At 40.5% G+C, this 27,218-nt stretch overlaps 2 protein-coding genes and 1 pseudogene across 2 annotated transcripts in view; all 3 read left to right on the top strand.

Annotated features, from left to right (window-relative positions):
* The window catches only part of GFOD1 (Gfo/Idh/MocA-like oxidoreductase domain containing 1), a 53,283-nt gene that overhangs the window by 6,568 nt on the left and 19,497 nt on the right, over positions 1 to 27,218 (top strand). The gene's annotated exons all lie outside the window — the stretch shown is intronic.
* TBC1D7 (TBC1 domain family member 7) overlaps positions 1 to 27,218 on the top strand; it is an 86,835-nt gene that overhangs the window by 6,376 nt on the left and 53,241 nt on the right. The gene's annotated exons all lie outside the window — the stretch shown is intronic.
* Positions 26,675 to 27,157, top strand: LOC148049263 (small ribosomal subunit protein uS8 pseudogene; annotated as a pseudogene).

A 27,218-nucleotide genomic window follows, 5' to 3' on the forward strand; every position in this document is an offset into this window, starting at 1 on the left:
GGGATAGATGACTCTCCATCTAGCCTATTTATCTAAACCATAAATCATGAATTTGTTTCTTCTGTTTTACTCAAAAAGTCCATAAGAAGTTTCCAGTCAGCAATAAATGTCTTTTTTGTCCTTTCTCTACTGTAATCTCAGCAGAAAGGCATTATGATTCAAACAGTGATCTACTAAGTATAGTAATGGTTTGATTTACTGTTTACTGTTTACTGTTTATTAAATTTATAGGCCGCCCAATCCCGAAGGACTCTGGGCGGCTTACAGAAACAAAATTAAAAGAGATAAAAACAGATAAAGCACAACAAATTTAAAAAGACACAACATGCACCCAATCTAAGCGGGGCTGGACCTCAATCGGAGGTCAACAGCCCCAGGCCTGCCGGAATAGCCAGGTTTTAATAGCTTTTCGGAAGGCCATGAGAGTGGGTAGGGTCCGGATCTCTGGGGGTAGCTCATTCCATAGGGCCGGAGCAGCAACAGAGAAGGCCCTACTCCGAGGCCTCGCCAGCCGGCATTGTCCAGCTTATGGCACCTGGAGAAGGCCCATCCTGTGCGATCTTATTGATCTTAGGGAGATGTGCGGCAGAAGACGGTCTCGTAGATATCCGGGTCCTAGGCCATGTAGGGCTTTAAAGGTGATTTATATTGGACATCTGATGTTCTTATGACTCTTACCTTTCCTGGTAGACTGGCTGGATCAGGGTATGTGTACACAGCCATTCACTTAACAGGAAGTCCATGTTTCCTTCCTCAACCTTTATTTTGCAAATCATACAATATACATTATTGTTTTTTAAGGGGCTGGATCAAACAGAATCTCTGTATTAGGCCATGGAGAAAATAATTTCCTTCATATTTTGTTTACATGAGATTATATTGAAGAGCTTTGTGGGACTGCTCCTTTTACACTAGCCCCATTCTTATGCTTCATGTGCAAGACAAGAACATTTAGAATAGATCAATGGTGGGATTCAGCCGGTTTGCACCTGTCCGGGAGAACCGGTTGTTAACTTTCCAAGCACTTCAGAGAACCAGTTGTTGGAAGAAATCTTTCGTTTCCCCCCCCACTTTACAGGGCTAATCCTGGAAGGAAGGAAGGAAGGAAGGAAGGAAGGAAGGAAGGAAGGAAGGAAGGAAGGAAGGAAGGAAGGAAGGAAGGAAGGAAGGAAACATTCCAGTGTTGTTTCTAGACTAATATTTATTGCCCCACTTATAGACACTGCCTCTCTGGTTAACCTTTGTTACATTGTAACAGCTAAGCGAAGCGCCCATCGAAGTGAGTGATGTTGAGTTGGCCATGCCCACCCAGTCATATGACCACTGAGCCACACTTACCTAGCTGGTCATTAGGACAGAGAACTGGTTGTTAAATTATTTGAATCCCACTACAGGAATAGATCTACCGGGGTAAAAGTCTTCATGGATTCTAGAATACTGAGTGTGCAGAATTCTGGATTCTGAGCCTATGTTTGTATGTAGGAATTTAAACACAAAGATTTTATTGTCTCAGATAGTTTGGCAATATCTATTGGATAGGGCCTCTAGTGCCCCACAGCATCACAGCAAGGCTTAAACTTGCAGCACTTTAACCCATTTATTATTTATTTAGAAAATAAATAAAGATAGACAAAAATCCATTAAAAATGTAATGGACATCAAACACATAAATTAAAAGAGCGTCAGTAAAAGATTTGGAAAAACAAATATACTTTGACTTGTCTCTCAAATGATATTGAGAGCGCTTGCTTCAGCTTCACAGGCAAATTATTCTATATCTGGGGTTCTGCCACAATAAAAGAAGAATTATTCATTTCAAATGTACCAGTCGAGAGATTTGAAAAAGGTGCTCCATAGATAATCTAAAGGTATAAGATGGACTATACAGAAGTCTTTGTCAATTCATATGACTATCAGGAGGAAAATTATACATTATGGATGTATCTAAAGCATGGGCCTCAATACAAAGCTGTTGCCATATCTTCTGGCACTGTTAATGGTGAGGAAAAAGGATGGATAAAATATTGAGTCCTTTAAAGATTGTCATTCATGTATGTATGTATGTATGTATGTATGTATGTATGTATGTATGTATGTATGTACGTACGCACCTACCTACCTACCTACCTACCTACCTACCTACCTACCTACCTACCTATCATCCATCCATCCATCCATCCATCCATCCATCCATCCATCCATCCATCCATCCACCCTAACCCTAACCCTAACCCTAACCCTAACCCTAACCCTAACCCTAACCCTAACCCTAACCCTAACCCTAACCATCCATCCATCCATCCATCCATCCATCCATCCATCCATCCATCGTCCATCCATCCATCCATCCATCCATCCATCCATCCATCCATCCATCCATCCATCCATCCATCTATCTATCTATCTATCTATGCCATAGTTTTGGTACAATCATATCTTAATAGCTAATATAAAATGAACAAGGCTTAAGAAAGGAGGCTTAATCGAGTTTGTGTACCAGAGGGGCAAATATAAAATGGGACTATGATGAAGGACAAAAGCTAATGGCCACAGATCTAGCATTCAGAGTTAAGATGACAGTGAAGATATTAAAGCTATATATAGCTTCTGCTTTTTAGGATTGATTTTATCAACAGTAAAAGAACCAGTAATCAAGCACATCATACACTAGCAGTGGTACAGCAGCATTGAAGGACTTGGGAAAGATAATTCAGATTCCGTGACATGTCAATTCCTATATCAGAATTGTGGAGACAATTGTTTTTCTTGTGATACTCTATGGAAGTAAAAGTTGGAATTTGAAAAAGCAGGTTGAAAATAATACTGATGCTATTGAGCTTTGGTATTGGAGAAGACTCCTGAATATATCATGGTTTGGCAAGAAAACAGCATAACTAACCAGGCTCAAATTATCATACTTTGGACACATTATATGAAGATCTAGCTCTCTAGAAAAACATGTAATGTTTGGGAAAGGTAGAAGGAAAGAGAAGGCAAGAATAATTAAGATGAGTGGACTCAAGGACTGTACTATTGGAAGCCCTGTAGGATTATACTGGGGACAGACTACATTGGAGAAAATCCATCTATCTGCTTGCTAGGAGTCAAAACCAACGTGATGGCACACAGTCAGTATCACTCAGATAGATGCTATGCATGAGTAAATTCTGGAGTATTTCCTTCGAATTATTTTCAAAGCCTGTATACCTTAAAAGGAAAAAATTTTAAGGGTTTTGTGCTGATGTGTCTAGATCAGGGGTAGTCAACCTTTTTATACCTACCGCCCACTTTTGTATCTCTGTTAGTAGTAAAAGTTTCTAACCGCCCACCGGTTCCACAGTAATGGTGATTTATAAAGTAGGAAAGTCAATTAAATTAAAAAAAGTAAAGTGCTTCAGTATTGGACAAAACCCCTACCGCCCACCATGAAAGCTGGAACACCCACAAGTGGGCAGTAGGAACCAGGTTGACTACCACTGGTCTAGATCATCTGCCCAACTTTTTGGTTTGCCTGGGAAGAGTTGAGTAAAGAGGAGTTGTCTTGGGCCACATATAAAATATATAATATAGTTAATATCAATCACTTGATAATGTTAAAAGTTTAGAATCTTGTGGGGCCGCATTACTAGCTGTCCAGAGGTGTATGCGGCCCACGGGTTGGACATGTCTGCTCTCGATACTACTGCTATTGTTCCAATGGTGAAATTCAATTTTGTTTACTACCGGTTCTGTGGGCGTGGCTTGGTGAGCATGGTTTCGTTTCGTTTTCGTTTTCCCTTTATTTGTATGCCGCCCTTTTCCCTGGGGGGACTCAGGGCGGCTCACAGTTCAAAAAGGGGGGGGGAGACAAACAATACTCCAACATGGAGACAATACAACATATTAAAAAGAGAGCACAACAGTCACACAATTCGGGTGGGGTTAGAATCTTAACCCCAGGCCAGCCGGGACAGCCAGATCTTTAAAGCGGCGCGGAAGGACTGGAGGGTGGTGAGGGTCCGAATCTCCACGGGGAGTTCGTTCCAGAGGGTCGGAGCAGCCACCGAGAAGGCTCTCCTCCGGGTAGTTGCCAGTCTGCACTGGCTGGAAGATGGAATTCGGTAGGGGAAGGATACTGCAAAATCCCCATTCCCACCCTACTCCAGGGGAAGGATATTGTAAAATCTCCATTCCCATCCTACTCTGGGGCCAGCCAGAGGTGGTATTTGCCGGTTCTCTAAACTACTCAAAATTTCCGCTTCTGGTTGTCCAGAACCTGTCAGAACCTGCTGAATTTCACCCCTGCATTGTTCCCTTTCCTTATTATCTGTATCTGGCAACTCCAATATAGTGTGCCGGTGGCTATTTTCTTTGGCACTTGCCAAGTTCCAGCATCATTTTAATTTCTGAGAATGCCTGAGGATGCATGTGTTCATTATTAGAAAACACAAACCATGAGGAACTTCTCCAGTGTTTGCTTTGAAAGAATGATTTGATTAAAGACACAGATAAATAGAGGTAATAGGGATCATCCTGTAGAAGGTAATGATTGAGGAAGTTGGAGTAAATTCTTTTATAATTTGGTTATATTGTCTGTGGCAGTTATTTTATGATCTGACAAATTTCTTCCAACAGTTGTTTTGTAAGAGTCCCCAACGTGTTTGCATCTCTTGCTTTATGATTAATTAAAAAGTAATATGAAGTCTCCCTTGTTTACTATTTGAACTTATTTAGTATTATTTTTATTGTGCCAGAGGCAAGCAAAAAAGAATCAGTAATATTTTATTATTTTTAGGATATACTTCCTGGAGTAAAAATCAGTGGTGGGTTTCAAAAATTTTTCGAACTTACTCTGTGGGTGTGGCCTCCTTTGTGGGAGTGGCTTGCCAGCCGTGTGACCTGGTGGCAGTGGCTCGCCGGCCATGTGTTTTCTCTCTCTCTCTCTCTTTCTCTCTCTCTCTCTCTCTCTTTCCTTCCTTTTGTCTCTCTGTCCCTTTTTCCTTTTTTTCTTTCATCTCTCTCTCACTTTTTCTTTCTTTTTTCTTTCTTTCTTTCTTTCTTTCTTTCTTTCTTTCTTTCTTTCTTCCTTTCTTTCTCTTTCTCTTTCTCTCTCTGTGTGAGTCTGTGTGTGTGTGTGTGTGTGTGTGTTTGTGTCAGTGGTGGGTTTCAAAAATTTTTGGAACCTCTTCTGTAGGTGTGGCCTGCTTTTTGGGTCCACTGGCGGAACCTCTTCTAACCGGTTCGGTAGATTTGACAAACCGGTTCTACCGAACTGGTGCGAACTGGCAGGAACCCACCTCTGGTAAAAATGTAATGTTTAAATTAGCTTACAGAACTCTTTTCCTCAATATTTTTTTTTCTTCAGCTTCCAAATTATGTAATAATCTTGTGTCCTTCAAGCAGTTGCTATGGTATAGCCCCACGTTATAACTTAGATGCACCGATTAGAGCAAGGCAAAACTAGGATAAATAAAACTTCTCAGAGTTGTTATAGGACTGGGCAGCTTATAAATGTCTAAAATCCATAATAGATAAATGATGTCAAACAGCCTGTGTACGTGGAAGAGGCTTGTAATAATTTAAGACCCCTGAGATGCATTTTTAATATCTGTAAAACCACTTCATGTGATGCAAAATCCATTTTTTTTAAGCAGGATATAACTCTTTTTAATTAATGTTTCCCCAAGATTGAATTAATTCTCAGCTACCATGAGGTGTTAGTATTCTATCTAACTGATCTCAGAAACTAACTGGGATTGGTTAACACCTAGATGGGAGACCATGAGACATTAGATTCCTGTAGATTAGATTGGGAAATAAAAATACATCTCTCAAGAAGGAATTGCCAACAGCTGGAGTGAAATCACCAAGGGTTGAATTCTACTAAAAGGATACTCCTCAAAGAGTCTTTGAGGAACATATCTGTGCTATTGCAATGAAGTTGCACTTACCACCTTACCAGTTTTGACTGCTGTTCCCCTTTTAACTTCCATGTTTAGCAAAAACAAACATTTTTTTTTAACCTATTGCCTCTTGCAGATATGAGAATGAGAAAACTTAAGTCATCAGACAATTTAACCACACCCTAATAGTTGTGCTGATCGATTACAGTATACAAACAAGAGAAATACCAACACTGATCAGCACGAATTCAGACATTCAGCAATATTCTTGCTGAATGTTATCTAACATTTATAAAAATATAACTTTACAAATCAATAGAATATTCTGGGCTGGACATCGAATTACGATAGACGATTTCTTAAAGTCGAAAAGGAAGACCATCCAAAGTGTTATACCAGAAGATGGAATTTTATTTGGCAACACATTTTTGCTTTAGTCAATATAGGCTATGTATATATATACATTCTTTTTATATGAGAAAGTTTACCTAAGTCTTTTTTCTATAGACTCATTCAGAAGTGAGCATATGCAGTGTGTATTTAGACAATGAACTTTTTATTGCAAGTACGTATGTTCAACCATGTATATTCCTCCAGATAAGATTTTTTAAATATATGGTAAGGTATTTTGAGGGAATTAGCTCACTAAAAAAGAAGTGGAAAATTCTTTGAGAGTGTTTTTCACTAAAGTATTTAATGGAAAGACACATGACAGTAAATACTCAAGACAGATTTTTAAGATTTTTTGTATTCATAGCCTTAGTATCTTAAGATCACTGTATTATTTCTGGCGAACCTACATAGAATTTTTAAAGTGTCACTGATCCTAAAGATTCTGCATTGCCATGTTCGAATAGTTATATTTAGTCATTTGGATTATATGAATTTAGTCATTCTGGTCTACAATGTATTGTTGTAGTTTGTTGTAGTAGCCTAGCCTGTTATGAATTAGAGTATTTAATTAACATAGGTTAAACAAACCGCAGTACAGTGCCATGAATTTTGTCATATTTCTTTTTGTAAAAATGGTCTTGCCTCTCTCTTGATGGACCAAAGTAAATATAATTTATTGACATTTAAATACGACTGCCCTTTTCATCGATTGAAAGTTGTTTTGATTAAATGTAATATGAAGCAAAAATATTAATTTGGTTTGGGGCAGAGGTGAGTTCTTACTGGTTTGGACCGACCGAACCGGTAGTGGTATGGTGGTCTGGGTCCAGGGGTGGGTTTCAACCAGTTCGCGGCGGTCCCTGCGAACCGGTTGGTCGGCGAACCTGGAAGTAAGTAACTTCTGGGAACGGCGGCTGGCCCACCCACCCGCCCGCGCTCCTTACCCGGTTTTGACGAGTTCTGTGCTTCCACGCATGCGCAGGACGCATACAGCGCCTGCGCGATCCTTCAGGGGCAGCTGGAGCATCGCACAGACGCTAGTACGCATGCGTGTGCTGCGCGCATGCATGAGGACGCCGCCGGCCCCGTTCCAACCGAACCGGTTGGAACGGGGCGAGAAACCCACCCCTGCCTGGGTCACTGGAACCGGCAGCGACCCAGACCTGCCATGCCTCCAAACCGATTCCCCAGTTGTTGCCGTCACCACCACCATCTTGTTTTTGAGTTCTGCACATGCACAAAACAATTTTAATTGAACTACGCATGCGCGTGCACAAGCGAACCAGCAGTAAAGCCTGCCAGAACCCACCCCTGGTTTGAGGATATAACTGCATGCCAGTTCAGATGTGACTCATGCAAGAATACATTTGTATATATATATGCCTAGTATAAATTAACTAGAGCCAAGGTGGCGCAGTGGTTAGGGTGCAGTACTGCAGGCCACTTCAGCTGACTGTTATCTGCAGTTCAGTGGTTCTAATCTCACCGGCTCAAGGTTGACTCAGCCTTCCATCCTTCTGAGGTGGGTAAAATGAGGACCAAGACTGTGGGGGCGATATGCTGACTCTGTAAACCACTTAGAGAGGGCTGAAAGCCCTATGAAGCGGTATATAAGTCTAACTGCTATAGTTAAACTGGAAGTAGGAAAACAAAATCAGATTTGTTCATTTCTGGAACTATGTGGAAGAATTGTAAAATCTGTTTGTTCTGCAATAAATCTATGGATTTATATTCTAATTTTGATTGGAAACTGTAGTCTTTGAAATACTTAATACTTAGATATTTTTTATCCCAAATGTTGGGATCACTGAATCTTGTGGAGAATAGCTCTAATACTGGACAGTTGTGGGTCTCTTTTCTCTGTCCATGAAACTGCCATAACTTATACTACGATATGCGTCTCCTGTTTTCTGCTACCAAGATTGTTTATGGTGGTTTATACCATTCTTAAAATGCATAAAGACAATAGTGTTCTATCTGTCCCCCAATGTCTGTAAAGTTTAGCATCGCAGACTTTTATTTCTGTGGAAATTATATGCAAGGTAAATGAACGAGCTCCCCGCAGAGATTCGGACCCTCACCTCTCTCCAGGCCTTCCGAAAAGCCGTTAAAACCTGGCTGTGTCGGCAGGCCTGGGGTCGATGAGTTTCCCTTCCCCTCTCGAATCGTATAGCTGTTGGTTGTTTTAAATTCCCTCTACTTTTTGTTGTCGTTCTTGTGTTTCCCTTCCCCTCCTTGGGTTTTTGCGCCGCCCTGAGTCCCTCCGGGAATAGGGCGGCATATAAATAAAATGAACCTTGAACCTTGAACCTTGACACCGCTAAATGTCTATGTGGATTCTCAGTCATCCAGGTCATGGTTGGCCCAAGGTGCTTTTTTTTTTCAAGAGGCAACTGGACTTACTGGTTTTTCTTTGAAGATGTTTCGCTTCTCATCCAAGAAGCTTCTTCAGCTCTGACTGGATGTTGGGGATTCATTTCTTCCCAGGGTGCTGTATGCAGGAAATTATAACAGCAGAAGAAGCTTCTTGGATGAGAAACAAAATGTCTTCAAAGAAAAACCAGAAAGTCCAGTTGCCTCATGAAAAGGCACCTGAGAATCTCCATAGACATTAAGGTGAATGACAGTTTGAAAGCTTGCTTTTTATTTATTTATTTATTAGACTTATATTTCACTTCAGCTGACTGTGATCTGCAGTTCAGCCGTTCAAATCTCACCGGCTCAAGGTTGACTCAGCCTTCCATCCTTCCGAGGTGGGTGAAATGAGGACCCAGACTGTGGGGGCAATTTGCTGACTCAAATTTGCTAAAAATCTGTAAACCGCTTAGAGAGGGCTTCATATACCCTATGAAGCGGTATATAAGTCAAATAAATAAATAAATAAATAATAAATAAATAAATAAATAAATAAATAAATAAATACACTATGACTTAAAACATGGTCTGTGACATTTGAAAGATTATTAAACTTTCACAAAAACCGATTTTTTAAAAAAAGCACTTCAAATATAATGCAAGTGTAATACCCTTAAACAGAAAAAAGCACCATTGAATATAGTTAAAATTTAATAGTGTTTTGAACAAGGCTGGAAAGCTAATGATTTGATCTCTCTCTCTCTACTTCCAATTACTTTTCTGTTAATTGATTTAACTACCTCTATTTTTCTTTTTTGCCTTTTGACAAGCAAATTGGGTGATTGTCCTGTTAGATATTATCACCCACTGCCATGCGTTCTTGCTGATGTCGTATGAAATGTTAAACACTAACAGTAATAGAAGCACTAATCAGGCTAAATACTAACCTTTCTTTTTCCTTCTAGACCTTCTATTGAGGTCTATAACCCCAGGAGCTTATTGAACCACAATTCTGTAATTATTCCATTGCCAGAATAGATGAGTTACCACTAGAGGATTGAACTGGTTTTTACTGAAAATTGGCACATCGCTGAATGAAAAATAAAAGGCAAATGATGATTATGAATTTTTTATGAACAACAATGATATTATGAATAGAAATTGGCTCACACTGCCAGCTTTTGTAGTTGAAATGTAGCTGATTTCATAATCTATGTTTTGCATGTAAGAGTAAGTCAGAATTTCCCAGCATCCTGGCTTACTAAAAATGAGCAAATATATTAAAAGCATCCTGATGGATCATTTCTATTAAGCTCTTTTGGTCAGGGAGAAGCAGCTGATTAAACAGGAAAAATTCTTTTGTAGTTTCCCTACTGTTATATACAAAAGTAATATCTTAGCTTGTCTGTCCCAAACAAGCTTAAATTAAATGTCAAGAACAAGCCATGGCCTCTGATTCTGACTTTAGGAACAAGGTTTATCAAATAAGGACTTACATCTTTCAAGATTTGTGAGAGAGGAGAGCTGATGTTGCGATGGCACGATGTGCGATCTTGGTGCTCCGAGGTCGCAGTTGAATTCCTGCTGCTGGACGGTCCATTCGGACCTAAACCCTCCACAGAGACGGTAATTGAGAAGGGCACCTCCTGCTGATCTCAGGGACATCATTGAAGAGCCGAGGTGGCATAGTGGTTAGAGTGCAGTACTTCAGCTGACTGTTAGCTGCAGTTCGGCGGTTCAAATCTCACCAGCTCAGGGTTGACTCAGCCTTCCATCCTTCCGAGGTGGGTAAAATAAGGACCCAGATTGTTGTTGGGGGCAATATGCTGACTCTGTAAACCGCTTAGAGAGGGCTGAAAGCCCTATGAAGCGGTATATAAGTCTAACTGCTATTGCTATTGCTATCACAAAGTCCCTGAAAGATCCAGGAATAGCCTTTTTTTCCCGGCAACAGAAACGCAGCTAATGAAGCTGCTGAAGTTGGGACAGATCCAGAATGGGAAGAAAGTGGAAAGAGAAAGTGTGTCAAATTGGTGAAGAAATTTTATTATTAGAGGAAGAGACTACCAAAGAAAAAAATCTAAGTTAAGTTAAGATTGAAGACAAAAGACTGTAGGCGGTGAGATTTATCTGCATTGAACTTAGTGTGTTATCCAATTTCTAATTTCTTTTTTTTTCATGGATGGAACTTTTGCAGGGGCTCCCTATTTTTTTTAAAACTGAATGGATTAATTTTTTTCTTCTTCTTTTTTCACTTTTGCTTATACCTATGAATTAAAATTCTCCTTTTTTTTATAATGCTTGATTTGTTTGTTGTTTGTTTGTTTTATTTATTTATAGGCCGCCCTTTTCCCTGAGGGGACTCAGGGCGGCTTACAATCAAAAAGGAAGGGGAGTGTAGGACAATACGAAAAAAGAAATGTGCACAAAGTAACTTAGACAATAAAACTCAACATTCACTCAGCATTCGGGAGGGGCGAAATAAGATTATCCCCAGGCCTGACGGGTTAGCCAGTTCTTGAGGGCTGTGCGGATTTGATTGATTGGATTGCTTTTGATCTCCACTTAAGGTTTTTTTTTCTTTCTTAAGCTTGGAATATAAAGAAGAAAATAAGAAGGATTAAAGAGGGTTGTAACAACAGACAAAACAAGACAAAAAGCAGAATAGAGTATAAAATCATAAAACTATATGACTGTATAACTAGATTACCAGGGAATGAGAATTAGATTCTAGGTAAATTTGGAATTCCTACTCATTTTCTAGCATCACTGATGTTCTTCCTTTCGTTCCCCTCTTCTTCTTCTTTTCACATTGGAGAATACATTTGTGTTTGCTGATAGACAACTTTAAGTCTTTTCTTCTTCATTAGCGTCTCCAGTAACTGAAAAGTCCTGAATAGAAAAGACTTCTGCTTGCCTATAAATAATGAGCTGAATTTACCCAAAATTGGAAATTAAATAAGCTACCAACAGAAGACAATAAAAAAAGATATTAGATTGTGCAGAGATGAATAAGTTGACAATGAAAATAAAGGATAAAGAGGAATCGGACTACTTCAAGACATGGGGAAGAGTTTATGATTGGCTAGAGAAAGGAAACTAGAAAAGAAAGTAGGGAGAAGATAGAACCCAGATGATGCACTGTTAAATGGAAAAGGGGGGGGAGAGAAGGGGAAAAGAGAAAATAAAATATTAAATATATAAATATATATTCAAGAGTGAGATATAAAGGGGGGGGAACATAACTAGGGTATAGTGAAGATAAGGGAATAAGAAATGATACTAAATTATATTTGGGTTGGCGGAAATACCATCCCAAGAAAACATAAACTGAGTTTTGAAATATACACCAACAATAATAGAAAAAGAAAGGGAGAGAGGAGGAGAGAATGAAAGGAAGATGGGGAAATAAGAAAGAGGGAAGGAGAGGAGGATGGAAGGGAGAGAAAGAGAAGGAGAGAGGGTAGGAAGGGGAAGAGGAAGAGCAGGAGTAGGAGAAAGGTAAGGGAAGAAGGAAGGGAAGAAGGAAGGAGAAGGAGAGGAGGAAGTCAGGAAGTAGAGAAGGGAGGGAGGGAGAAAAGAAAGGGAAAACAAGGTGGTGTTAGAAAAGGAGGAAGGGATGGTAAAGAAAGCAACCAAAACTGTATATTATAACCTATTAAATGAAATAATAAACGTATAAGAATGATAAATGTAAAGAAGAATAACATTTATGTGAATGTATACTTAAAATGGTATGTAAGAGAATAAAAAAAAATTGTTTGAAAAAAATCATGAGCTTGAAACACGTGGAAGACCGTTAGAACAACAAGGATAAGATGTTCACCTTTCTTTTCTACTCAAATTAAAATACTATTGTGGGTTCAGATTGAGTAATTAGATTTAAGTATTTGTAGTCTGCAATATGCTCAGGTCCAACTTCTTTTGTCTAGTTCAGGTGGCATTTTTTCCTTTTCCCATAACAGCTTTGTTCCTTCTTAACTACCAACCTATAGACAAAATTCCTGGGTTTTATCCACCTTGCTTATGTACCTGCTTCATCTTTAGATATGCTATACTGTTGTGGCCCAGCAGGTGCCGTTGGAGAGCCACCAGACTCCGACAGCGAGGGGCCCTATGAGTCGGCTCTGGAGGATGTGGAGGACCCTGGACGGGTTCCGACTCTGAGCAGGGCACAGAGAGGCTGGTTGCCCACCTGGAGGCACCTGAGCCTTGGACCAGTGGGGAGGAGACAAGGGAGAGTGATCCAGACACCAGCAGTGAGTTGTTCCTGGAGCTAATAGGCGTCAGGAACAGTTGCGCAGTTACAGGAGGTAATTGCACTCAGCTGGCGGTCATTAGGCTCCTCTCCAGACTATAAAAGGACTGCTTGTGCACACGCCTCTCTTGCGGAAGTCAACGCAGGAACGAATGTTGGAGAACGTTTTTGTGAGCTTGGCAGGCTGGATTGCTGCTAGGGCTTATCTGTGCCGGATTGCTGCCAAGGACCTGTCTGTCTGTTAATTAAATGCCGTAACTTATCTTTGGCTCGGAGTGTCTTGGTGTGGGACGAGGGGGGTCAGAACACTATACTATACTGAATGGTAATATATTACACACATGATGGAAGAAAAATCCAGGTCCAGTTCCAAGCTGGGAATAAAATGGAGGCTGTTTAAGAAAGAAAGGTCCGTTTATTGACGAGCACAACCTACACACAGCGTGCAGTTCTGGAACAGCTGACAAATTAGCTTGATGAGTGCAAGGGTTTTTATACTGTTTCTGAAATGCTGCTAAGGGTTGTGCAATGTCTGAAATGCCCTTAGGAGATTGTGCAATGAGGTGAGCACTACCATTGCTAAATGGTAGTGGTTTAATCCTATTATGTCCTAAAGGGTCATGTCCTGTTCTTAGAATTTGGGTGGAGGAGAAATGTAAATTTTAATCCCATCCCTGAAGGTGAAGGTCTTTTGCTTTGTGAATAGACTGGGCCAAACTTTCTTTCTTTTTTTTAATTGAAGAGTTTTAATAAATTTTACAAATATTTCCTCTTCCCTTCCCCCCTCCAACCCTCCCTCCCCCTCCCAGAGCAAAATACAGGGTATAAACATTTAACAATCATACACTAACATAAGCTAACTAACTATAGCATCTTACCTCCCTCTTATACTTTAACTCCCCTTTTGTTAAACTAAATTTAGATAAATTATAACATTCCTTGTTCATTCATAAGCTAATTGAAATTTCTTAGTCCGGTATTTATTTTGAATGTAATCCATCCATCTTCTCCATTCCAACTTATATTTCTCATCTGAATGGTCCTTCAGATATGCTGAGATTTTGGCCATCTCTGCTAAATTTACTACTTTTAATGTCCATTCTTGAATAGTAGGCAATTCTTCCTTCTTCCAGTACTGCGCCACCAACAATCTTGCTGCCGTTATTAAGTTCAGAATCAAATTAGTCTCTATAACTGTACAATCTGTAATTATACCTAGCAAGAACAACTGAGGAGTAAACTTTATTCTCTTTTAAAAATATTTTGAATAATCCACCATATTTTTATCCAAAATGCTTTAACTTTTTTACAAGTCCACCATACATGATAATACGTAGCGTCAACACAATCACATCTACAACATTTGGATTGTAAATTCGGATACATACAAGCTAGCTTTTTGGGATCTAGATGCCATCTATAAAGCATCTTATAAAAAATTCTCTCTCAAGATGGGCCCATCTTTCTTAATGGGCACAAAATATCTGCTGGGGGGCTATTAAGAAAGATTGAGTCTGCTTTCTATCTTTAAGAGCATGTTTCTTCATTTCTTCCTTTGGGGAAATATAATATCCTGCTTTTTTTTAAATATCCCCCAAAATATGTCATTCTTCCTTTTTTAATATTCCCCAAAATATATCATTAATTTTCCTTTTCATGTAAGTTATTGAGCAAACTTCTTCCTGCCTTCTGTCCTCTCTTTAAATGTCATTTCAAAATCTCAAAAGAGAGATCCGTTCTAGAAGTTTCTGGGTCAGTTCTAGAAGCTTTGTGTGTCCACATCAGATTTGACTTTTGTTGATTCACTTCCATTATTGGTCCCCAATGCTCGCCGGCCCCGGGAATTGGGGACCCTTTGACTTACATCTTTTTAAAAAAATGGATAACAGATAGATAAAAAATAGATAGTTCCCAGTGACAGAAGAATTATACCTTTATTCATTTTTGATGTTCTGTTTCGAGTCCAGATTGTTATGCATTCAATGTGTGTTCGGCATTAGGTGAAAACATAAGGATTTGGGAAAATGTTTGCATTTTTTCCCCTTTCTCGTGGTTTGCTTTGAGGGGAAAAACCTACTTTTAACTCAGAACAACTAAGGAGAATGTAATATTGTCTCAGGTGTGGCTTGGTGACAAGGTGGAAGCATTGCGCTGATTAGGATCTATATCAAAAGACATAGCTGAATAAGCTTCTTGGATGAGAAGCAAAACGTTTTCAAAGAAAAACCAGAAACTCCAATTGCCTCTTGATAAAGCACCTTGGGGATAAAAGAAGATAGACATTTTCAGTTCTAGAACCATGTGGTTGGGGCGTGGGTGGTAGGGGTGAATGCCAGATAAGAGGACTCTTGACTTCATGACTTGCTTGGGAAGTTTCCAAAACTTCTGCTCAGCTGTTGTTAAGAAAAGAGGAACAGACAAACATTGCTGGTTGTTAGTTTTGTACTCCGCCCTCCAAATCTTCTGGATTGTCACTATAATGTGCCAATGAAGGGCAACAACATAGTATAGGACAAAAGCTTAAAAATATAACTATCTCATGTTATTCTCTCCTCAAACTAAGATAACAGACCATAGTCTTGCCTAAAATGTATTTAATAGCAATAGCAATAGCAGTTAGACTTATATACCGCTTCATAGGGCTTTCAGCCCTCTCTAAGCGGTTTACAGAGTCAGCATATCGCCCCCACAGTCTGGGTCCTCATTTCACCCACCTCGGAAGGATGGAAGGCTGAGTCAACCTTGAGCCGGTGAGATTAGAACCGCTGAACTGCAGATAACAGTCAGCTGAAGTGGCCTGCAGTACTGCACCCTAACCACTGCGCCACCTCGGCTCTAACAGTTTGATATATCCCTATTTCAAAAGAAACCCCACAATTTATACATTAAATCTTTGGTTGAGGCTGTCAAGCCTGTTGTCTTCTGAAGGAAATGCATTTTCCTCTTTTTGGACTTAGTGGAATTCTTCAGAGTTTATAATATACATTAATCATTAAGCCACATTCCGCTGTTTGTGGAATCCAAGAATGGCTGAATAAAGCTTAGCTTAATGAACCACCAATCTGGCAAATTCAGCGTAGCAAACTTGCATAATGTTTTCATGGACCTGCATATGCAGCTATTGATTTAAAGCAGGGGTGTAAAACTCGCGGCCTGCGGGCTTGATGTATCATGTGCTGGCCCTGCCCCCACCTGGTTTAGTGAAGGGGGAAAAAGTCCCAATGCCAGGCCTGCAATTATATTCCTTTTAGAATTTTGGCCTGCCACACTTTCTCTTATTTCATTATGCTGTTTCATTAGTATAGTAGATGGGAGGGGGGAATAGAAAGGAGTAGGATTGTGGAATGTATTGTTGTCATTCTTTACTAGAAGCCAAGGTTATCTTTTGTCTCTTTTATACCTGCTGCTTCTGGTCAGGTATACACTTTTATACCTGACCAGAAGCAGCTGGGTGGAGACCCCAGCGTGGAAGAAGAAGATTGGACCATGTGATGGATTGTGGGTGTGGGGACAAGACCATGAACTTTTAACTGGGTGGAATTGTGATGTAATTTCCAGAATTGGGATTAACACAGATGTTCTAAGATGTCTGCTTTATTAAGTTGGAACTTTAAGGATCGTTTTGCCTTGGACTCTGATTTAATTCTACATGATACTTGGAACGCTTACATCCAATATGTCAGGTAATGCTACCGTTACGCTGCGAGTTGATACCCCTGATTTAAAGTATGCCATAGATATTATAACTTTCAAAATCCAAAGCCCAAACTATTATTAGCAGAATCCAAGCCTGACACATATACTTGGAATGTCTATTTCTGGGTTAAATGAAAATCTGGCACAAAACTCATGAACTGTGGTATACTATCACATAAAAAATAAATGACACTGAAGGCACGTATAACTTAAATGGTTGAACAGATGTCATCAATAGAAAACAGTAATGCCATTAACCATAGTGTGTTGAGCCACTGTCTAAAATGGGTGCGGCAAAATCCAGGATGGCATGTATATATTCCCTGCCAAATTGGCCAGAATTTGCAGACAGAGTCTTCATTCATATGATCTCTCCATTTATACACACCCACAACCACACACCCAAGCACACCAAAGAGCTTCAGAAATTAAGTTTTAAAAGACACTCTCTTGACCTTAAGATTTAATTGAAAATCTACACTAATTGTTGTATTGGACAATGATTTTTTTGGAGACACAGACAGCGTTGAGGAGTGAAGGGTTACCTTTCCTTTCTTTATCTTGCAACCCTTCTGCTCTCAAAATTGAACTTTAATGGCAATGAATTTTTAAAGTACATGTCAACGTCTAAAGCGTTTCTACTTGAGAAGGGAGAATTCCATGCATACTTTTGGCTAGAGTAAAGTCTCATATTCTTGTAACTGGGATGCGAATGCGCATGTCCAGAACCCTGCCATAACATCTTGTTGGCAAATGTGATTGATGACTTCAGGCAGAGGGGAGGAGACACAGGAGTAAAGTTCAGAGGCCATTAAGTGGGATTCAGTTTAGGCTCCACAGAAGATCAAGCCAAGATGTTGATCCTAATAAATGAATGTTTTTTGTTTGAACTTTGTCTCGAGGCTCGTAAATTAATTAGGTCATCTCTTGGGAACTTCACAGTACCTTCCACAAATGTGATTTCCATATGATTTTTATACAGCTAAAAATATTGCTTGCCAATGGAAAAATATAAAATTGCTAATAACACAAACTCTGCAGACCGTTAAATAATTATGCAGCGGCTTGCAGAATTGATGTTGTTGGCAATTTATAAATAAATCATCAACATAGATAGATAAGTATGGATTTTTATAATAAAATGTGACTGCGGTTACAGGTAGACTTATGACCACAACTGTACTGAAAATTTATGTTGCTAAGCGAAACATTTGTTAAGTGAGTTTTGCTCCCTTTACCACCCTTTTTGCTTGATCACATGACAACCTGCTTAATGACTGCAATGACTTAGAACCTTAATTCTGGGCTTAATTACGGTTGTAAGTGGAGGACGACCTATACTCATTGTAGGGGAAAAGGCTGTCTTCTAATTGTGATAAGAACACAAGATAAATCCTCAACTTTGCAGACAACATTGTATGATTTACCTTTCTGGCATGCACCAAAACATAATCTTTTTAAAAAAAAATAAGACACAGTTGTCATTCTATCTCAGTTCCTTGGGGCTTCTTTGAGTAAGCCTTGACATGTTGTATAGACTTCCTCTAAACGAGGTCATGTATGCAGCTAGTATTTAAGTTACATTTTTATAAAAGTGTTCCCTGCCACTCATCATGCTAGTTGTCACCTTCAAAGCCCTCCATGGTATTGGATCTGGGTACTTGAGAGACCGCCTACTGCCAATTACCTCCACTAGGCCAATAAGATCCCATAGATTAGGCCTCCTCCGAATTCCATCAGCCGGCCAATGTCGACTGGCAACTACCCGGAGGAGAGCCTTCTCGGTGGCTGCTCCGACCCTCTGGAACGAACTCCCCGTGGAGATTCGTACCCTCACCACCCTCCAGACCTTCCGCATAGCCCTTAAAACCTGGCTGTCCCGACAGGCCTGGGGCTAAAGACTTCAACCCCACTCGAATGGTATGACTGTTGCGCTTTTTTTAACGATGTATTGTCTTCATGTTTGTAACTTGTTTGTCCTTTCCTCCCCCTGAATTGTGAGCCGCCCTGAGTCCCCTCAGGGAAAAGGGCAGCATACAAATAAAGTAAAATCAAAATCAAATCAAAATCAAATCATGAGTCTGTCATGTCTTCATGTTGTTCTTTCTTCAGGAAGGCGATTCTTTTTCGTGGAAAAGAGTGTTAAACCAATTCCACCTTTCTGAGCAACTTATTTTTTTCATCCTTGTAATGGTGAAAGGAAAATCATGTACTTGAGAGATAAGGGAGAGTGCCAGCCTTACCCGTAATAGAAATGTACCTTTCAAGAACGAATACATTTAGGCAGAGCTATTGTTTGTCTTTTAATGTGCTTAGAATCAACGGACATAGCTCACTCCAGATGCATCCTGTAGATTTGTCCCATGGATTTTGAATAAGGAGAAAACAAAGCCTTCCTAATTTTTTGGGGGGGAAAATGCAGATTGAGTCATTCTGAAAAGCACCTTTATTTTTCCTTATATGGTCTGGGATGAATATACATATTTAGTGCAGTGGCTGAAGAAATTAATTACAGAGAATTAGATTTACATATTCCTTGGATTTTGTGAGCATCGCAGGAACAAATGTATCTGTAGGGACAGAAGAATCTCAAGGAAACCTTTTAAAGTGGATTATTTTGTACTGTGATCACAAAAGAATGTCCAATTAAAGGGTGTAAACATTTGTGGATACAAGAATCTGCCTCTTGAGAACAATCAAGTAAAAAATATGACTATTTCGAGTGGTCACTTGAGTTGTCACAGTTGTAATCTCACTGAACAAAATTATGAGTAGAGGACTAGAATGGAGCCCTTGAAGTATAGATGTATCAATGTAATAATCTGTAAACCTAGTGTTGTAGATAGCAATTCACCGACAAAAGGGCGACCGACAAAACTGCACCCGACTAAAACGCGGTGACAAAACAGCGAGTTCTAAACCGCGTCGATGAATGAGCGCTGAATGGCATGAAAACAGCGCGGCGACAGAAGCGCACTGTGAACCTAAACCTAACCCTAAACCTAACCCTAAACCTAACCCTAAACCTAACCCTAACCCTAACCCTAACCCCAAACCTAACCCTAACCCTAAACCTAACCCTAAACCTAACCCTAAACCTAATGCTAACCCTAACGCTAACCCTAACGCTAACCCTAAACCTAAACCTAAACCTAAACCTAACCCTAACCCTAACCCTAAACCTAACCCTAAACCTAACCTTAACTTAAATCGCCCTTAAATCGCCCTTCTGTCGATGCGCTGTTGTCGGCGCGCTGTTGTCAGCGCGGTGATGATGTTGTGGTTTTAGCGATGCGGTTTTGTCGGCGCGCTTTTGTCGTGCGTGCTTTTGTCGGGTCACGGTAGATAGCAATAGCACTTAGAATTATAGATTTCCCCAGTGTGCTTTCAGCATTCTCTGAGCGGTTTACAAATATCAACACGTGCCCCCAACAATTTGGGTCCTCATTTTACTGACCTCAGAAGGATGGAAGGCTGAGTCAACCTTGAACTGGTCAGGATTGAACTCTTGAGTGGGGCAGAGTTAGCCTGCAATACTGCAGATAAAGTGATAAGCATGCCTTTCATGATCAGTTTCGATATTTGTGATGGGTTCTAGCCCATTTAGAGTAGAGGGACTGGAGATTTGAATGTGCATTTATGTGGTCTTTATTTATTAGGGGAGAGTTCCCTAGGGACTGAAAAATATCAGCAGTTTTTAAGATAGACTAGGGAAAGACATGTTAGCGTTGATCAATGTTTACTTACTCTGTGTGGCATTTAAAAATTTAAATAGAGGTATCACTGCTTTCCAGGCCTGTTAAATAAGTCAGATTGGATAGCAATGAAGGATCACAAAGACAAAAGTAATAAGAAAAGAGTGTTAACTCGAGAAAAACATGGCTGCCTGAGCATTATGACAATTGTAGTTCAAAACATCTGAGGCCACCAGCTTGAGGAACAATAAACGTGTCATTTCAGAGAGTCAAATCCATGATAGAGCCGAGGTGGCGCAGTGGTTAAATGCAGCACTGCAGGCTACTTCAGCTGACTGCAGTTCTGCAGTTCGGCTGTTCAAATCTCACCGGCTCAGGGTTGACTCAGCCTTCCATCCTTCCGAGGTGGGTGAAATGAGGACCCAGACTGTGGGGGCAATATGCTGATTCTGAAAACTGCTTAGAGAGGGCTGAAAGCCCTATGAAGCGGTATCTAAGTCTAACTGCTATTGCTATTGCTATGATTCTTGATCAGTTTAGTATATGAAACCAATGTTCATTTTCTCCAGATATGTACATCTATATTTCAGAAGTTCCCTGAATGATTCAAGATGTGCAAATAATGTTGATATTTTATGGTGGACGGGTATACATGAACTACGAGATGTGTTCAGTGGGGGAAATGGTTGGCAAAATGTTGTATCTAACAGCTTCTTCACTGTTAATCTCCCAGAAGCTCATCTGCAAAATTGCAAGAGCAGAACATGCATTTTAATTTAGCATCAAATGACTGCTTGCTCAAAATAGCACTCTTGCATATTCTCCGTATGAGCTGCTGTTCAGAAAGATGTAAAATGCCTTTCTTTACATTAATTCTATCGCTTGGGCTTGTCTCATCTTTATAACCTTGAACTAAATATCTCCCTTCCACCTGATTATCTATGTATTGCTAGGCAAATAATGGAAAATGTCTCTCTGGGGAGAATCACAGCCACTACGTTAGGTTCACGAGAATCAGATATTGGTCAATGCGTTTTTTAAAAACCCTGCTTGTTAATGGTGTTCATTAATGTCCATTTTAATAGTCACAATCATTATTAAAAATATGTGATTCACAGGTCAGTTCAAGACTTGAGCTTATTTGCGCCCTTCCAACTCTGTTATTCTGTTATTTAAGTTTTATTTAGAGGACGTATGCATGTTAGATAAGAACAAATTGGCATTAACAATCCTAAAAAAGGAATAGGTGTTTCCAGAATCTTAAGTTAATACTGGGTTCAGCACAGAGGTAGCAATAGCAATAGCAGTTAGACTTATATACCGCTTCATAGGGCTTTCAGCCCTCTCTAAGAGTCAGCATATTGCCCCCACAGTCTGGGTCCTCATTTCACCCACCTCGGAAGGATGGAAGGCTGAGTCAACCTTGAGCCGGTGAGATTTGAACCGCTGAACTGAAGATAGCAGTCAGCTGAAGTGGCCTGCAGTACTACACCCTAACCACTGCGCCACCTCGGCTCTTCCAGCAGGTGACATGCTGCTGGTTCTTTCCAGTTCAGGCAAACTGGTAGTGGCAGCGTGAGGCTCCGCCCACCCACCCTGATGTCATCAAGGACCTTCTGCACATGCACACGCTCCAGCTACCGAAACGGTAGTGAAGAAAATAGAAAACCATCTCTGGTTCAGCAGATTTTTTTGGTTACCTTGTAAAATTCAGGATTACTTGAAAGAAGCCGTGGGGGTTATATATATGTAACAGGCTAAAGCAGAAATGTTGTGAATTGTCCTTGACTTACGCCCATAATTGAGCCCAAAATCTCTGTTTCTAAGTGAAACATTTGTTAACCGAATTTTTCTCCATTTTTTCTTTCCACAGTTGTTAAGCGAATCACTTCAGTTATTAAGTTAGTACGGTTGTTAATAGCAATAGCAATAGCAGTTAGACTTATATACCGCTTCATAGGGCTTTCAGCCCTCTCTAAGCGGTTTACAGAGTCAGCATATTGCCCCCAACAACAATCCGGGTCCTCATTTTACCCACCTCGGAAGGATGGAAGGCTGAGTCAACCTTGAGCCGGTGAGATTAGAACCGCCGAACTGCAGAACTGCAGTCAGCTGAAGTAGCCTGCAGTGCTGCATTTAACCACTGTTAAGTGAATCGGGTTTCCTTATTGACTTTGCTTGGCAGAAGGTCGCAAAACGGGATCGGATATGGAGGTGTCATAAATACGAGTCATTTGCCAAGCGCCTGAATTTTGTTCATGTGACCATAGGGATGCTGTGGCAGTTGTATGTGTGAACAATGGCCGTAAGTCACTTTTTTCAATGTTGTAACTTTGAACCGTCACTAAATGGACTATTGTAAGTAGAGAACTACCAGTATTGTGAATAAAGGCGGAATTGCTAAACCTAAGAACATTAGAATCCTGTAGTTGTCAGAGGAGGAGCATGTCAAAGAAAAGATGGTGGCCTGGGCAAAAAAATTTCGGTTACAATGTGGAATTGGCTAAGCGGGAAAAATTTTGGATACTTAAACTAACAATGGCTGCCGCGTATAAAGAAAACCTTTATAAGATGCTCTATAGATGGCATCTCCCTCCAGCACGGCTCTCCAAAATGTTTAAAAATCTGGATCCAAATCAGTGGTGGGTTTCAAAAATTGTTGGAACCTACTCTGTGGGTGTGGCCTCCTTTGTGGGAGTGGCTTGCCACCCATGTGACCGGATGGGAGTGGCTTGCCGCCCATGTGACCGGATATGAAATTATGAATTAGTACTTAGGTCGGTCCAAGTAGCTATTCAGAAACTCTGGCATTGAAGCATGCAAGTCTTAAAGCTGTCAAGTTACAAGATCCTTGCCAGTGGTGGGTTTCAAAAAATTTTGGAACCTCTTCTGTAGGTGTGGCCTGCTTTCCGGGGCCACTGGTGGAACCACTTCTAACCGGTTCGGTAGATTTGACGAACTGCTTCTACCGAATAGGTGCGAACTGGTAGGAACCCACCTCTGATCCAAATTGTTGGAAGTGTAAAAAAACACCAGGGACTTTTTATCATATGTGGTGGACGTGCAATGAGGCAAAAAATTATTGGAAAATGATTCAATCATGGTTAGAACAAATGGTGGGAGACCAAATTTTGTTTAAACCAGAGATTTTTCTCCTAGGTATAATACCAGAGGGGTTTAAGAAAGATACACTTTATTTAATTATTCATGTACTAACTGCGGCGCACATAACTTATGCACAATATTGGAAAAAAGAAAATACACCACCAGAGCTAGATATAATCAGAAAAGTATTGGCTTGTGCGGATGCAGATAGGGTCACTCTTGAATTTAAAAATAAAGGGGAAACAGAATATTTTGAAGTCTGGAATAAATTTTATGACTGGTATAAGACAAGGTGACAAGGCTGGAACAAACTCTATATACTGTGATTGCACAGAAGGAATGATAATGTATTTAGTAGACTAATTGTTAATAGTTGTGACTAACTGTATATAATGTGAATCAGTGGTGGGTTTCAAAAAAATTTCGAACCTACTCTATGGGTGTGGCCTCCTTTGTGGGAGTGGCTTGCCGGCCATGTGACCTGGTGGGAGTGGCTTGCCGGCCATGTGTTCTCTCTCTCTCTCTCTCTCTCTCTCTCTCTCTCTCTCTCTCTCTCTCTCTCTCTCCTTCCTTTTGTCTCTCTGTCTCTTTTTCCTTTTTTTCTTTCATCTCTCTCTCACACTTTTTTCTTTTTTCTTTTTTTCTTTCTTCCTTTCTTTCTCTTTCTCTTTCTCTGTTTGTGTGTGTGTGTGTGTGAGAGAGAGAGAGAGAGAGTGATGGGTTTCAAAAAATTTTGGAACCTCTTCTGTAGGTGTGGCCTGCTTTCTGGTGGAACCTCTTCTAACCGGTTCGGTAGATTTGACGAACCGGTTCTACCAAACTGGTGCGAACTGGTAGGAACCCACCACTGATGTGAATGTATAGTCACTCCGACTTCGTGGTACCACATTGTTTTAAAAATAAGAAAAATATATTGGGGGAAAAAAAGAATCCTGTAGTTGTCCACTCAGGGAAACTCTTGTTGAGTTATCAGCATACGTGAGGAACTGGGACTGTATCTGAATGGTATCATTTCTTCTTCTCTTTTGATCAGATTTCACTTTTAATTTTGCTCTCAGTAATCTTCTCAGGTAAACAGAAATATTCCTGATGTACATCGGCGGAAAGAGCTTCATCTCTGAAGTTTAGTGGAGATCTCTAGGCACATTATTACAGCCTGGCTTTGCTTCAGTATTTAGTATTTTAGAGATAAAATAATTATAAGTATCAACTTGAAAGAATATGCAAATAGCTTTTAGTCCTCAAAGACAAGCGATTGAAAGCAGCAACTTCCTCAGGAGTATTTATGGCATATGAAATCACTCCAGGGCTAGGCGGTTTCACAATAAGGTCATGGCAGTTTCAAAAACATAACAGCCAATTTTTGAGAACTGTATGTGGCTTAGAAAATTCCCAAACATCTCTTCTTTTTTTTAAAAAAAATGCTTTATATTTTACATGTATTATTGTATGATAGGTATAATAAAGTGCTGGTCCATTTTGGATATTTTTTTTTCTGAATGAAATCAAAACAAGGTCTTGTATGAGTAACAAATTTCTTTGCATTTTCATGGACAGAGTCCCTTTCATAAGTTGTTTAACATATTATTTTCAGTGCTATATTTTTGCTGGGCAAGGCAATACTACCCCCAGTTGCAAAGCATCTGAATTTTGATCCCATGACTGTGGGAATGCTGCATAAGTGTGAAAAATGGTCATAAGTCACTATTTTCTGTTGCAACTTTTTTTGCTGTAGCAACTTTGGTCACTAAGTGAACTGTTCTGAACCCCCCCCCCCTTCATACACCAAAGCACGCCGAGACAAAGATACTTCAAGGATTTATTAACACACAGACTAGACCTTGGCAGCAATCCAGCACAGACCAGACCTTGGCAGCAATCCAGCACAGTCTAACCTTGGCAGCAATCCAGCCTGCCAAGCTAGCCACGGTAGCTTCTACAACTCTAGTAAATACGTTGATTCCTGCAATGAGCGTGTGGAAAGTCATTCCTTTTATAGTCTTGAGAGGAGCCAAATTACCACCAGCTGAGTTCAATTATCTCCTGTAACTGCGTAACTGTTCTTTACGCCTATTAGCCCTCCATTGCCGGGCATCCAGGACCAACTCCCTTTTCCTCCTCCCCACTGCTCCAATGCATGACATCAGGAGCACGCTCCCTTTGGCTTTCACCACTGCTCCAGGCCTCAGGCACCTCCTGGTGGCCAACCAGCCTCTCTGCGCCCTGCTTGGAGTCGGAACCCTGTCCAGGGTCCTCCACATCTTCCAGAGCCGACTCATAGGGCCCCTCGCTGTCGGAGTCTGGTGGCAGCTCCAACGGCTCCTGCTGGGCCACAACAGTGAACTGTTGTAAGTCGAGGATTACCTGTACTTATTTCATAAAGGCATTCGTACAAATGCTACCTGCAAAAAATTATGTTGCGATATTTCATTGATTCATTTATTTATCTTTGCCCAGGATGGGGAGCAAGTATATCAGTGAAAAATACAGCTCTAAGGAATCAATGGCTGCCGTGGTCATGGAATTCAAAGAAAGAGGCTGCTCCTCTCTCCCTTTCTCAAATTGATGTAAAATCAAAGGATAAGCGGTGCTATACGTTACATTCAAGCCAGGGAGTCAGGAGTGCATGGCCTGGCAGAGCAATTGCTTTTCTCAAGAGGTGCATAATTAGGAAAGTCTGCCAGCATTAACCTTCGTAGTCATTGATTATTAATGAGTTGGCACTCTAAAGATAGCACCAGGATTTACAGTAGATTCAGCGTGTTTTGTATTTCAGCTGGGCATTTGAATTGATCATCGGATTGCTTTGCCTCGAGGCTTCCGTAAAATACGCTTTAGATCGACATCATTCTTATGTTGGAATCCTGCTATAATAAACGTTGCCTGTTTAGAAATGGCTCTAAATAAGAGAGAGGCTCCCTCGGATGTTCAGAAAAGGTGCCATGGCTTGTGCTTTCATCTTCCTTATGACCAGAGGGAGTCAGCAACAAATAGCTAAATTAACCCAGAGTTCTAGCAGTTTTATGAAATGTGACAACTGGAGTCACCCAGTGGAGTCTTACTTCTTCAAGTGAAATCATGTTACTACAGATTATGCAACATTCCGTTCACTTTCAACATGAAGTGGCTCCCTTTTTGGCAATAACTATAAGCATTGTTGTTTTACACGGTGGAAAAAAGGAAGCAGAACTAAATAAAATAAGTGAAATGTGCTTTCTAATCTGAGGCCACAGGGATCTTTCAGCTTAAGTAGCTTCAGGATCAGCTATCAAGAATACTCTACAGCGCCTTTTTCCGCCATCTTGCTGCCCTGGCATCATGGTGGGCATGAATGTTCTGGCCGATGCTCTTAAAAGCATCAACAATGCAGAGAAACGTGGAAAGCGTCAGGTTCTCATCAGGCCGTGCTCCAAAGTAATTGTCCGTTTCTTAACCGTGATGATGAAACATGGCTATATAGGTGAATTTGAGATCATTGATGACCACAGAGCTGGGAAAATTGTTGTGAATCTCACAGGCAGGCTTAACAAGTGCGGTGTGATCAGTCCCAGATTCGATGTCCAGCTGAAAGACTTGGAAAAGTGGCAGAACAATTTGCTGCCTTCACGTCAGTTCGGGTTCATTGTCCTGACCACGTCAGCTGGCATCATGGATCATGAGGAAGCGAGGCGAAAGCATACAGGAGGGAAAATCCTGGGTTTCTTTTTCTAAACTTGTAAAAAAAAAAGGCAGACAAATTAATAAATGGTTCAGAAGGAAAAAAAAAAAAAGAATATTCTACAGCAGGGGTGTCAAATTCAAGGCCCGTGGGCCATTCTGGCCCACGCGGTGCGT

The sequence above is a fragment of the Thamnophis sirtalis genome, unplaced genomic scaffold (assembly GCF_051295495.1).
Source record: "Thamnophis sirtalis isolate CommonGarterSnake01/CBP01778 unplaced genomic scaffold, rThaSir2_p1.2 scaffold_2, whole genome shotgun sequence".
Taxonomy (NCBI): domain Eukaryota; kingdom Metazoa; phylum Chordata; class Lepidosauria; order Squamata; family Natricidae; genus Thamnophis; species Thamnophis sirtalis.